We start from the raw sequence: 14,253 nt of genomic DNA, 5'->3' as shown, positions 1-14,253 counted from the left end.
CTGTGTATCAGTCATGCAAAATTACCACCAAGAGGTGAGTGCTGGTGCTCATTCCAGGTTAAGTGAAGCATGTGGCTGTGTGAAACATTTAAGAAATTATGATTTGATCCTCACATGGAAGAGGGCATTTCAGTGTTTTAGTGCCTTAGAGGGGAACAGTAACAGCAGACTGAACAATGTGGATCGTATATCAACATGTTCACTGCTGTGCCTATTTGTATTCTGTGTGCTTTGCATGCCACTTTCTCCTAAGCATTCAAAGCTGGAGACCTGCCTGGGGCTCTTCCCTTCTTCCCACATGGCACTGGAAACAAAACATGGCAGGAAGGGTGGGAGAATGCCTAAATTTTCTGTTATTTAATCTAATATTTACACTGTTGACTTACAGTGTTTGTATAAGAACCTCATAGCTACTGTAAACTATACAATGCTGTGGGATTTCTTTTTAATTATTTTTTATTTTAAATGGTACAAAACTAAGAAAAAGGATTTTGTGAAGTATATTCTGATGTCTGAATAGGGAGGAACAAGTTAAAGAAACAGTTTAATGTATATCTTAATTTTGGAAGGTAAAAGGGTGGACAGGAAGGGTCAATATCAGCTTCTTACAGCACAGAAAATACAAAAAATAATCAGCCAAGTTAATACCTAAGCACTTTCTAAGCATCCTATCAGCCATCAAAGTTACAGGACAAGTGACTACCCAAAACAGAGACTCAGATTACCAGGTAGCTTTTTAGTAAAGGGAGTATTTCTCAAAAGACATAGTTGCATATAGAGGGAAGAGGAAAACCTCATGAGTGTATTTTGTGAGGTGTTTACCCAGAGATGGGGCACAACCGAAAAATTACACAGTGAAGAGTTCTTGTAGCTTACCAGCTAAGAGATCTTTCTACAAGTTTTTAGAATTCTGCGTGGAAGATACAGGAACAGCTCATGAGATTTATGTTTTTAAATATATTTGAAATTGTGTTTATAACCTGTAATTAAAACATTTTCCATACTTGTAACAAGCATCATCTTTTCTTCCTTACACCTAACAGGTCTTGAAAGAATGTCCATGTAAAGGTAAGAAAGTTATGACACATATCCCTTCGGGGAAAGAAACCTAATTAATGTAATGTCTGGATGATGATGGTGGTGTGGAAATGCATATTAGTCCGTCAATTATCAGTGAGGGTTTTTTGCCCCTGCAAAGACTAGGGTAGAGATCAGTGCTTCTGGGGATCTGAGGAAGAATTTATTTAGAAAGGCTGATTCAGAGTGTATAAATTGGCATAGCGCAGGGACATGATCTAAGAGAAAATGCAGGTTTATAATGGTGACACAGTCAAAAATTAAGATTAACACACTGTGGAACACTTTAAAAGAGTGGTGAAGGTCCCACAGCTAGCACTACAACAACAGCTTGGTGAGGCCAAATACTATGATTTGTGTTGAAATGGTATGAAGAGAAGGTGGTGTGGTGCTATTGATACCAGGCTGAAGTTAGGAACCTGTGGAGCAATTCATAAATTCGGGACAGATTCCTTATGTTTGCTTTGGGACAACATCTATAAAAAGGCTGAGATGTCTCCTTCCAAAATTTGTCCCCTCAAACTAATCCTGAGGGTTCTTGAAAGAGCTAGGACTTCCCATGTCTTGATGAACACATGAAGGTAAGTACCTGTCCCAGCTCTTAGCCTCATTCAGGCTATAGTCCAGCACAGCTCCCTCCCTGTCCCACCTGCAGCACTGCAGATACTCTCAAATAAAACCAGTCAAATAACAAAACCAAGCCACAGAAGGATGCAACCTCTGTTAACTCACTGGTCTGACTGTATCCACCTAAGACACATGGAATTTGTCTTGCGTACCCACTCCTGTATAAGGGTACCTTTAACACACAGCTCACTTAAAATTTCCTTAGGAATTAAGGACTTTGTCAGACCTTCTTACTAAATCTTTACTTTTCAAGGAATAAGTTGGAAAAAGGAGACCCTAACCGAGCACATGTTCCCAGCATTTTCTCATGGATACTCTGCAACTGGAGTCTAGTACTGACCTCTGTCAGGGAAACATCAGAGGTATTAAGTTATAAAATCATTCTCACACTTATTTGCCATGGTCTAGCAAGCACTTCATTAATTTAAATACAGTGGGAGTGTGATACAAGGAATTCAAAGCTATGCTGATACTCAGATCAGGACAGCTCTCCTGAGGGTTCCTGCTCTCCTCACAAACTGCCTTTTCCCACGTCCTACAGCTTACACTAAAATCCCCAGCACAGAGCAGCGAGCTGCAGTAAAGCCACACAATCCTCTGCACAGATGGCCAGTAGCTCCAGACAACTTTGCTGGGACAGGACTGGGGCATAGGTAAATGTCCCTATATTTGCTGCCCCTACTAGCAATACAAATACCAAATAGGTATTGCCAGATTCCGCTGCGCAACTGCATTCCTTATAACAATCAGTTTCCACTGAAAATTTTTGGATGGCCAAAGAAACAAACTCCTTAATTCAGACCTGACACAGTCCCTGAAGGATTCATTGTTGCTATTTTTTTTGTTCCAGCTGCTTCCTTGTTCAGCATAAATGCAATGAGTAGGCATCAGGCGGCCAAAAAACCTTCATCACCTTCAGTAATTGAGTTCTATCTCTTAGGCACCTCGGTACCAGTCACCTTGGGATTAACGATTAGCCCACAACAAAGTAGCTGAACTTTAATTCCCTTGCTCATGTGAATAAAGCTCCTGAGTCCATGATTAAATCAACCTGTTTTTCAGACACTCAGAAGCTGTGAAGCACATTTTATAACACCAGCTAAGCAAACGACACAAAGGTTTCATTTTCAGTCAAAGCCTCTGTAATGTGGTGTTTCTTTTTCATGAGGGAGACTGAATTCCATCTTTACTTGCCAGTGTCAATATTTTCTTCAGTTTAGAAACAACTGCAGCTCTAACTAATTGGACAAATCTGATGAACATCCTATGTGTACCTCTGAGACCAGAGATAATTAAACATTTCCTTTTTCTATAATTAAAAAATCTATTAAAAAGATAATTCTGATTTTTCAAACATACTGAGAGATTTTTCTGTATTTTGGATAGATTCATAATCAGCCATATTCTTGCAAAATACTACAACATCACTACATGTATCTTTGTACTTCATAAGGGTCTGTACAAGATGATAAACCAGAAAGACAAAGCTGAAACTTGAAATACATGGAGTTATTTGTCTGTGGCTCTAAACATCTTCCACAGTGAATATTTTCCTGCTTAATTTCCTGCTTTTCCTGCTTTCACTAATCATGAAAACCACACCTGTACTTCTTTAAATGTCACTCTTTTTACTAGGGAATTAGGCAACAACACCTGCTCTTAGATGGATTCGTAAAATTAGGTGGGCAGAAACTGCTACGTTCATGATACAAAATAAGTGGATTTTTCCATATGTCAAACTATATTCTTGGTTTCTCATCTTTGCATTAATACTTCAAAGCAGTAATTCAAGTGTAAATAAAGACAAACATGACCATTAGAGATAATGCATACCCCGTCTTAAATTGTTTGTGATCAGAGGAATTTGTGTTTTCCCCACGTACACAACTCTCACAGCTCCAAACATCCTGATTCTCTGCAGATTGTCTATATCACAGCACAGCTACAAGGATAAACTCCTACAAGGAACTTCACCAGCGTCTTTGGATCATCATTTTTAGTCCATGTTCTGAGATCGTTCTTTGCAAAATCCTAATGTCAGTGAATAGTTATTTTGCTTCATGGAAAAAATACTCTGTGTTCCCCTATTGTTATATTTAACTATACTGTAAATTTCTACTACAGAAAAATCTTTCTGGGAGATAAAGTGCAACAAGAGAGTTCAACCAATTAACTGGCTTTATTAGCCTGGACATAATCCAGTACTCTGCAGTTTGGGGTTTTTTTGCTTACAAGAAACACACAAAGTATTTTTCTGTGTACCTGCTTCTTCATGGTCCCAAACTAATCAAGCCAATGTCTCACAAATTGCCTAATTGGCTGAACATTCCTAGCCTTCTGATTTTAATCAGGGACACATGGTGCATATCAATAGCCTACTTCATTACGCCTGAAGAAGATCCAGACTACTGTCCAGTTTCAATTAAATTGTATTTTAAAAGAACAGCAACTTGACCTTTTGGAATACTGCATAATAGGTTTAAAGACTTAAACCGCTTTTTTTTTTTTGCCCTGGAATAGCTAACTAACAAATAGAAACCAGCACCCCTGATTGCAGTGTATCACCAAGGAGCAGCTTTTGACACGGTGTTCCATCCATTGGCTACATCTTGTGATAATAATAACACCTGAAAAAGAATCAACTGCAGGAGAGTACAGACTTGTGTATCTCTATAGCCTTGGAGCTTCCTATTAGCATTTTTTTAATAGAAAGACCTAAAAGCCACAAAAAAAAAAAAAAAGTGGGTGTGATCAAACAGCAGAACATGCATCTTTTGATTTGTATTACACCAATTTATATGGTCAATTCTATTAATTTTCTTTAATTCAGACACTGACTAAAACATCTATTATTCTAAGACTCTCATGACATCCCTGAAAGGCCATAAAACAGCCAAGACTTTACCATCAGCATAATTTTCCTGTACTTCAGATTACAGGGGTTCTTTTTGTCTACCTGTGGTGACAGCAGTTGTTAGACAATATAGTTCTGTGTGTGAGGCAAAAGGAGAACTGAATTAGGAGCAAGACATTAGGTAGCCAAAGACAGCACTGGTCAGGAACTTTTAGCTACTATGTGAGATTTCATAAGCATCCTGTTAAAGTCTGAATAGAAAACATGAGACTTTTTACTGTAATATATCAGCAGTCCTGGGGAAGCTGAGACAAAAAAAAAAAAAGATCATCCCTTCCAGCCTGTGCTGGCCATGTTGTTGAAAACCTCTTTGGTCTCTTAAGTTGATGTGTTGTGTTGAACAGCTGGCTCACTAAAGTACACTTACCTTTGTAACAATAAATACAAATATCTGTAATTCATGTGCCCTAATATTTAGCAATAATATTTTTCTCCAGATTGAATGTCATTGTGGCTCGTGTAAGTGAAAAGCGACAAAGCGCTACCACATCTCTAGAGCCCAGAAACAGTCCCACACACAGTGTGCTTGTTCATCACCAAATGAGATGGAAGCATAAAACAAAAGCAAATATAACAAGAAAACTCTGGGAAAAAAAGATAAAATTATTCATTAAGAATAATAGCCTAAACAAATGGTACACATCATCTCTGCAGACTGAGATCAGAGGTGATTTTAGTTTACATAATTGATTATTAGAGACTTTAAATGTCCTGGACCTATATCAATACAACTATTCTCTCACCTAAAAGCACAAACAATCCCCTAACACTCTCCAGCTAGGATTTCATCTGGCAGAAGCAAGAAAACTACATTTAATTCAGGTATAAATCATTTTTTCTTTATTAACAGGTTCTTCAGTGAAAGTCAATCCATTCTTTTTGGAAGTACACTTCCTTCAAACAGTCCCCCAGATGTAGCCAAAAGGGCTACTAAAGAAAAAGGGAACAAAATTAAACCTCTCAGAAGAGTATATTGTTGACACCTCAGAATATTAATAGAGCATCCTCTGGGGATCTGGGTAAGCAGAAGCCTCACTTTAAATATTCTAACTTAGGTGCTTGGAACTACAATTCTATTTTTTTTTTTATGAGAGAGGAGCATTTGGACTCTTTTGATAAAGTTAGCCCTTGTGAATGCTAATTCTTCTGTCCCACTTGCCTTCAAAACACAGACCTTCAAAACCCTGCTGTGGATAGTTTTCCAAGCTTAAGCCAAAAATATTTGTAAATAGTTCAGCTAGACTGCCAAAGGCATCAGGGTCCAGGAGGAACAGCTATTCTTTTTCATTCTTCTCAGGTACTCTCTCATGAGCAACTAACCAGACATATCCAGATCCCACAGCAGCCAGATGACACTAATTATATCGAGGCTAGACAGAGGATGCAATTTTTAAGTGAAGGTAATTAGGGATTTCAAATATTTACCAGATAATATAGTGACTTTTTGTCACTAGAAGTCTTGAAACAAAATGTAGTGTCATTCTAAAAGCCATGTTTCTTGTCTAAACAATTTATGCTGGAATTATGGAGTTCAGTTCCTTGGTCTGGCTTGTACAGGAGGTCAGATGAGACAATCCTAATGGTCTCTTCTAGCCTCTAAACAAGTGAATAAATAAACAGCAAATTTTCCATGATTAGCCAGGAGAAGAGGTTGACTATATTAAAGAGAAAGAATCAAAAATAAAAAAATTGGGTTTGCCTACTAACATTCAGAAGTGGGACAAAAATAAAAATTCAAAGTAATAATCATTGTAAATTGTTTAAAAAGCAGAAGAAAAATAAAAACAATAAAAAAGTAGAAGACTTCTACCATCTGCTTGACCATCTGTTTCAACCCCGTGCAGGGCATTACTTTCTATGTGTTTTATTGTTTTGTCTGATTTGTCCTAAAGGTCACAAAGCAAGTTTTGTCTTCTGCATGAGGCTATTGGACACCCTACTAGATTTCATTATAAGGGCTATTTCTCTGACATTCAGTTGACATTTGACTGCTCATGACTTCTCCTGAGCAACTTCTTGTGACAGAAAATAGGTGCAGACCTATCTAGGAATACACTGCATACGTGGTAGAGAGTAGGAAAAAAATCTCAGATGAAAGCAACATCAGAATCGTCTCTGATGTGACCATTTTCACACTTTTTAAGTATTAGAAAACATCCTCAAAGACTCAAAGAAGCACTACTTTAACTCTTCTACAATACTTAAGGATAAGACAGTAAAGTCAACTATGAGATTTTTAAGGTAGTGTTTCAAGCAGAAAAAGTGGCTATGGAGAAAAGTGAGAAAGAGATTTACCTGAATACATAAAAAAGCACACAACAGACTTGGGTGAGTGGCTCCACTTCTTTTATCCTCACTGCATATACAAAATAAGTGATGCGTAAAATGAAATAAAAGGAGTCTTACCCAAGTGTTCAATTGCAAAATGTACATTTCCCCCAGAAAAACAACATACTCAGCCAGGAAAACTTCATCACATTGTGGTTTGTATCATCACTGCCCATCCTTTACCAAAGAGACATTGGTTGTCACTCACTAAAATTAATTCCCCTCCTTTTCCGAGCACTTGAGGACATCAGCTTCCAAAACTACTCCAAAAGTTTGGAAGATGATAATTACCAGTTTGGGCCACAAGCCCTGCATAGGACTTGCCATCTTCCTTGGGTTCTTGGCCTTCTTGACAAGTCAAGCACCTTGAAACTGTCAGATTTGTTTCGCTTCACCTTAGACAAATTTAAAAATAAAAGCCATGAAATTTATCCCTGCAAAATAAAACATTATGTTCTCGATTATGAAACTGAAAGCACACTTTAAAAGTAAAGCATAAAATAAATAAATTGACATTTAAGACAAACCTGACATCGATGTTCTTTCTTACCTTAAATACATTCTGTGGAAGTTTAGCACCTTCTAAATAAAAGCTAAATACCTGAGTTTCAGCATTCAGAGTCCCATCAGAAGCAGTGTGCAAGCTACAAACTGAAAAACACCACTCAGAAGAATTATCTTTCAGAACGGGATTTCTTTGAGCTATTATTCAGAAATAGAAGCTAAAAGTGCAGCAGCTCAGTAGCATTGTGTTCTCTGAAACATTTTCATTTCCAGATGACCTAAAAGGTTAGCTTGGGAGCCAGTAACCTATCCTTCATAAATATGCCTTTCTAACTTTTAATATTATTTCAATTTTTCTTGAAGACTATTCCTGTCATATTAATAGCACTGATGAGAGAGCCAGTCCTTAAAAAGTTTCCTGTTCTTCTCCATTAGTTTGGGGAGTACAGTTGTCTCCAAACTCAAGAAATACCCAGACTGCACAAATTACTTTCATATTAATAAGAACTTGAAGTATGTCAAGCGATGTATTAAGTACTCAAAGGTACTCACATTCTTACTGTGCCAAACACCACTCTTAAACTAAATTCTTAGTCTTTGTAAACCAAGTATTCCCCTCCCTTTAAAGCTTAAATCCACCAGTCTCAAAGCACTCCTAGCAGATTAACCTTCATAGAGAACAGGGGAGTTTCCATTTTCTCTCATAAAATCAAACAGTGGTATCTCCTATTTTTTGAAGAGCCACAAAAGGCACACTCAGCTCTCTCAACTGCTTTGGGGATTTAAAACCCACAACACCTGCTTCTCTGGAGAATCTTCTAACTAATAAGATTTATTTGACCAGCTAAGAGCAAGGGCATGAATCAACAAAAGGAAGGGCATAAATCAATAACCTAATAAGTTAGGACTCCTGCTCCTATGCCTGGATTGCAGTAAAGAATCACATGTCCTCGGCCACCAGGGAAAACACAGAAAATTTCTTAAGGAAAAAAAAGAAAAATAAAATCCATCCTTTCCATGGAATACTCCTACCACTATTAGTGAGGTTCTCAGCATTTTCAGTTAAAATTCTCCTTACTTCAGTTTGAAATAGCTGCAGGACAAGGGACAAAAAACGCTCCCCCAACACCATGGGGGGCTGTTGTATTGTTTGTGCCACCTTCCAATTTAGAGGGTGGAAGGGAGGATGGCATCAACAGGTATCAACCTAAACCAGGGATGGAGAACCAGTAGTTCCTTAGATGTCATCACAGCTCTCAGATTCTTTGCTGCAATTTGCTCCTTCTGGAAAGGAGGACTGGGAGAACCAGCTGCTCAGCCACTGCAAACATAGCTAAAGGTGTAAATCCACTTCTTGATCAATATGACTTTGATGACTGTTAACTATGATCACTCCTATTACCCCCTCAGGTACCTGTTGAGAACCAGACTTTCAGTTAATAAAGCTTGCCAAATTTATTATAGAACAGTATTGCCCTCCTGTGGCCAAAGACTATTCCAAATAAATTAATTTTACAAGTGTTCCTCTTTGGTTGTTTGGTTGTTTGGTTGTTTCTCATGCACAGCCTCAGATACACCAGGCACTCTTTCTGAAGGGAACTGACAACTACGAGATTCACCTCCAAACCCCTCCAAAACCTAGATCCAGAGCTGGTTTTGGTATGTTAAGGCATAGCAGCTGAACAGAAAAAACAAGCAGTAGACATGATGCCAATCCCTCTGGCCTCTTACACTTCTCCTGATGATGCTATTCACACCAAAAATTATGATTATCTGCATTCATCTTCAGTGGTGATGTTTAATAGTGACAGCATTTTTTTCTGTTCATTATCAATTAATCAGTCCACTTCTACTTTAGATTTACTGCCTTTTTTAATAATCCAAAAGTAGAACCTGCTCACTTTCAGAGTAAGAGATCCTCTCTTCCTCCACTGGGAGCAGGCATGGGCCTTCCAGACCTTACCCAAACCCATAAAAGTAAACTGATTTTCTCTGACTTAAAAGTCTTTTGGATCAGGTCCTGAGTGACTTAGCAAACATAATGTAAGAGACTGCAGCCACACACAGCAATAACAGAGACTACCATGCAGCTCAGGGACTGACATGCAGCTCTCCATGGCAAAACCCAAGTCCCCAGGCTACAAAATTGATGTGTAAAGCAGAAAAGATCATCCCACCCTTGAATACATAAAGTTCTCTCTGAAATCCCCATAATTTAGCCAAACAACATAGCTTAACCAACACAATTACAACCCTTTCATGGGTAAAACACTTGGAGATAATAAAATTTCTTAAATGTTGATCCATCACACACCTGAGAGAAAACTGTTGAAATAAAGAATTTATATAAATGACAGGATATATGTAGCTTAAAGCAGTCTAAATTCTTCACCATTATATCAAAGCGTTGTTGAAAATCAAGTTAAAGTTTCTGTGAAATTCCACTTTACATATTCCATGGAATGTGCTTGACCCAATCTATTTCACCTGCAAATAATATTTCACCAGATAATATGACTCAGCTTTTCTGTTCAGCTGTCAAGGCTGAACAAATAAGGATAAGCAACTCCATCTTCCTTTTCTGATTGCCAGCCATGCAGTACAAGAATGACTTGCCTTTCCTTCTCACATATGGTCTTTTTCCGACAGACACTCTTAGTTCTGCAACAAATGTAAACAGAGTATTGAAAGTAATTACCATGATGGAATTTTAAACTTTTCACCATGACTATGTCTGTTCAACCCTTGGGGCTTTTCTGAGGCATGGAACAGAAATAATCCCATGTGATCGATACCCTTGTTACAGCAAAAGAGTCAGATTTTACCACTAACTCTAATTATAAAAAATGTGACAAATGCCCACGTTCTAGAACAGATTCATGTCATTTTTAGGGTGCAGTTACAAGAAGGAAGCCCTCTATGAACTTTAATAGGTCAGAATCAATTCCAAAACAACATATGTGTCTTTAATCAAGTCTTACTTCAATTTATACATATGTTTCAGTATTTTCTACACTGGATTTTTGTGTTGTCCACTCAAGTTGAAGAAACCAGTCGCAAATAACCCATACAGCCAGAGAAATTTAGGGAATACATCTGTGCTCAAAATACTCAAAAATATTATAAGCTGTTTCTGAAAAACATACAGCCCAAAACAGAGGATGAATAGGAATCCTGGGCCACAGCTAACTTCCTTGGCTGTAGTGGTAGTTTTTCAATGCTGGACTGGAATGCAGCTAACAATGCACACTCCACAACACAATTTTGTTCTGACTAAATAAGATCACATCTGATTAAAATTTAAAAAAAAAAAAAGACAAAACTTTTTTTTCAGATAAGTACTGACAGCAAATTTTATTTGCTGTTCAATTTCTGAACAGTTACTTTTAATGATCATCTCAAGAGAAACAGTATCTGCTTAGCATTAGGTTCCAGAAGGATCTATATAATGTGATGAAAAATGAGGATGGGTACATTGAGAGAGAGAGGGCAGGATAAGGAAAAACTCTCAACCTCTTGGAAATATCTGATATGGATTTTTAGCTGTGGTTCCTTTCCAAGAACATTTTGTACAGACCAAGCATATAGAACTGCAGCCTGGAAGGAAGGAGAATGTTTGAAAAGGTTTTATCAACAAAGTGGCAGCAAACACAGCTCACTTGCTCATTAATTCTGTGTAATGCACGTTTAGAGATACAGGCTTGCTAGCATTTGGTTTAATGGGGCAGATCATCCATGTCTTCTGGATGGAGGTACAAAAAACTCAGCATTTTTCAGGTCAAGCTCCAGTGCTGTGTTACAGCACAGATGGGCACTGGCCACATCTTTCAGCAACATGTATTGTAGCACCGGTGAAGAGGGACATTCAGATTTCTTCTGGGAACCCCAGAGACATCGTTCATTTCCTCTTGTGCACATTTTTCCTAACTCTGTGGCAACAAAGAGCCACATTTGGATCTTGCTGCTCACTCCCAAGTGTAACAAATTTTTGGTTGTTCACTTTATTTTTCCATCTTTTCTGATCAGTGTTTATTTTGGATGCTATCTAGATAAAAACAAACAAATAGAAATTATTAAGTGGCTCATATTTAGATTTCCATTTATTTATATTTCTGGCTGGTAAATTTGTCGTCTGTAGAGCTCAATATTAGTTATGCCACATTTAACACTACCCAGAATCATTCTTTTCATTTAACCACTTTTCCCCAGAAAAGAATTTTCTTGACAATTACACTAATTTCTTTTTTATTGGTAGTCCATCTTGCAGAAGCAACACAATCCAACTGAAAAACTGGGGATAACAGGATGCCACGAGCTAGTGCAGGCTTTCCTGTCTTTCTTCTTGCTTTTTGGCCCAGGTCATAGCAAAGAAAGTCAGTTTATCATCCCTCCCATTGCTCACACTCACCATTTATCTTGTACGCTCAGTACTTCTTGCTCTGTTGTAAAACCCTACCTGCACTTCTTCACAGCACATCTCTACCTGGATAGTCCATATTTCAGGCAAGGAGCAGGTCTTTTCTTCCAGGTCATAAGTTATTTTTCAGGCTGTTGTACCAAAACTATGAAAATTGCTCTCATTCTTGAGAATGGTGTGACCTAATCTCCCTCTACAATTATTGTCCTTTGGGGTTCATTACTCTTGAGTGGAAGTTCAGCCACTGCTACTCAGGCTTTTCATATTGGAATGCCTCATAGACAATAAGGATAACAAAATACCCTGAAATCAGTGTTTGACTGGTAAAGTCCTAACTCAATTGTGGTCTCTCCCTCCTTGAGAATGTTCGCTATGAAGTACTAAGATCTCAGACATAGCAGGCGATGTAGATTTTTTTCTGGCTATGAAATCCTCTTTGAACCTTCCACAAGAAGAGTAGTTCTTTCACCCAGACTAGAAGATCCCATCTGTTTATTTGGTTTCATTTTCTATAGTTCCCATGATCCTTTTGCTGCATAAACAGCTGAAACTTCAGGAACAGCAATGAGCATGAAAACTACTCCTTTTAAATTCTCAAGTGCTCATGTCAGATCTTGTAATACTCTGAAATGCCAACCCGTCTCTGAAGGCTGCTCACCAAACATTCAATTCCCTATTTAACAGTAACTTGAAAAATATTGCTACTTCTCTTCAAGAGTTTTGATAACAAACATGCCAGAAAATAATCAGTTTTCTGTGTGTCTCAACAGATATAAAAAAAGATACTGAACTACATCTGAATAACGTAGAATTGCAACATACAAGTCTTCCTTGAGTATCTAGGAAAAGAGAGCCAGGAATTTTGAAAGGTATAGGTATTGTTTGGTAAAGTTTGAAAACTATATACACAATGGAGGAGATGTGTGTATTATGAATGTATACTTAGAAAGTTGTGATGTCAACACTAAACAAAAACAATGAAGGGAGCTTGTGAAGATATGTAAAATAATAACATAACCCCACTTAGATGGGAAGAGGAAGAAGAAGCAAGAGAGGCAGAGAAGCAAGAGTCAGAAATGATTCAAGTTGGCAGCACAGCCAGAGATGAACACACAAGTACACTTGCTCAATGCTGAAGACCTCCTACTGTCACAGCTCACAGTGACAATCAGCAGTGTAGAAGCCGTCAGGATTGCTGTACTACATTTCCAAGGAGAAACTCAGATCAAGCTAAACTGCAACCATACTTTTAATGAGTCCTTAACTAAATTCCTGATAAAAAGGACACAGTTACACTGGCAGAAAGCTGATGTAAAGGAGCACATCTGTCAGGTTTGCTTTTACACTGCACTGTCAGATTCCAGAAAGGATGATTCAGGAGGAACAGAGTTACAATTAATTACCTATAATACTTTTCTGAGAGAAAAATGCAGCACTTAAGTATATTGTATTCAAGGACATGGCACTTGGCATTTCTCAGAATCCTTTTTGCTATCTCGTATTCTGTTTCACTGAACTGCTCTTGCATTTTTTATTGAACTAGACCCAACCATGAGTTGCACTGATGGGCTTCATCACAGAGGAGCAGCATTTCAGAGGCAGGTGAGATATGTATTAGCAATTCATTTATTTATTTTACATTCATTGTTTATTTTATACTAATAATCTACAGCCCAAATTCTATTCAAAATTTACCTATTTATTTAATATTTAAAATGCAAGTAGTCTTACAAGAGTAAAGTTTGTGGATTATAATGCATTAGTACCAGAATTATAAAACAAAGATAGTTTCTGGGATTCTGAATGCTTGAGAAACCACCTCTCATTTCAAATCTTGAATTTATTCAATATCTAAACTCTGCCTCATTGAAACAAGTCAAGATTCACCTACAAAATCCTTATCTCCTCCACACTTATGAAGAAAGAGCCTATAAAAGCATATGTTGGGAATTAGAAAGGAAAGCTGGATTCACCCCTGCATCATCTAGTCATCTAGAGCTGTAGTCAGCAAAACAAAGAGCTAAGAATGCCAGTGAGTTCTTTGTTTCTTCTCAAAACAAGTCATGTTTCACTTTAATCAGCCACAAAGATCATTTCTGAAAGGGCAGAATTCATAAGTTGGTTTTCACACATCTTCAGCATCAGCCCTAAACAGTTTAGCTAAGGAAGTAATTTCAGGAGGATAATGGCAATAGAAAGGTGTTACCACTTCTGAGAATTAACTACTCTATAGAGATGTTTTCCAATAATATTATATCAACACTTGCTTTTTTCTTTCACTAAAATCAAGTACATAGAAGAAAGGATCCACTACATGAGAATACCTATTTTAAAATAAATCCCAAGCTGATTAGTTCTTTTTTACATTCCAGTAATTCATATTAAG

This window comes from Chiroxiphia lanceolata, chromosome 4 (genome assembly GCF_009829145.1).
Source record: "Chiroxiphia lanceolata isolate bChiLan1 chromosome 4, bChiLan1.pri, whole genome shotgun sequence".
Taxonomy (NCBI): domain Eukaryota; kingdom Metazoa; phylum Chordata; class Aves; order Passeriformes; family Pipridae; genus Chiroxiphia; species Chiroxiphia lanceolata.
Note: the sequence above shows the minus strand (reverse complement) of the source record.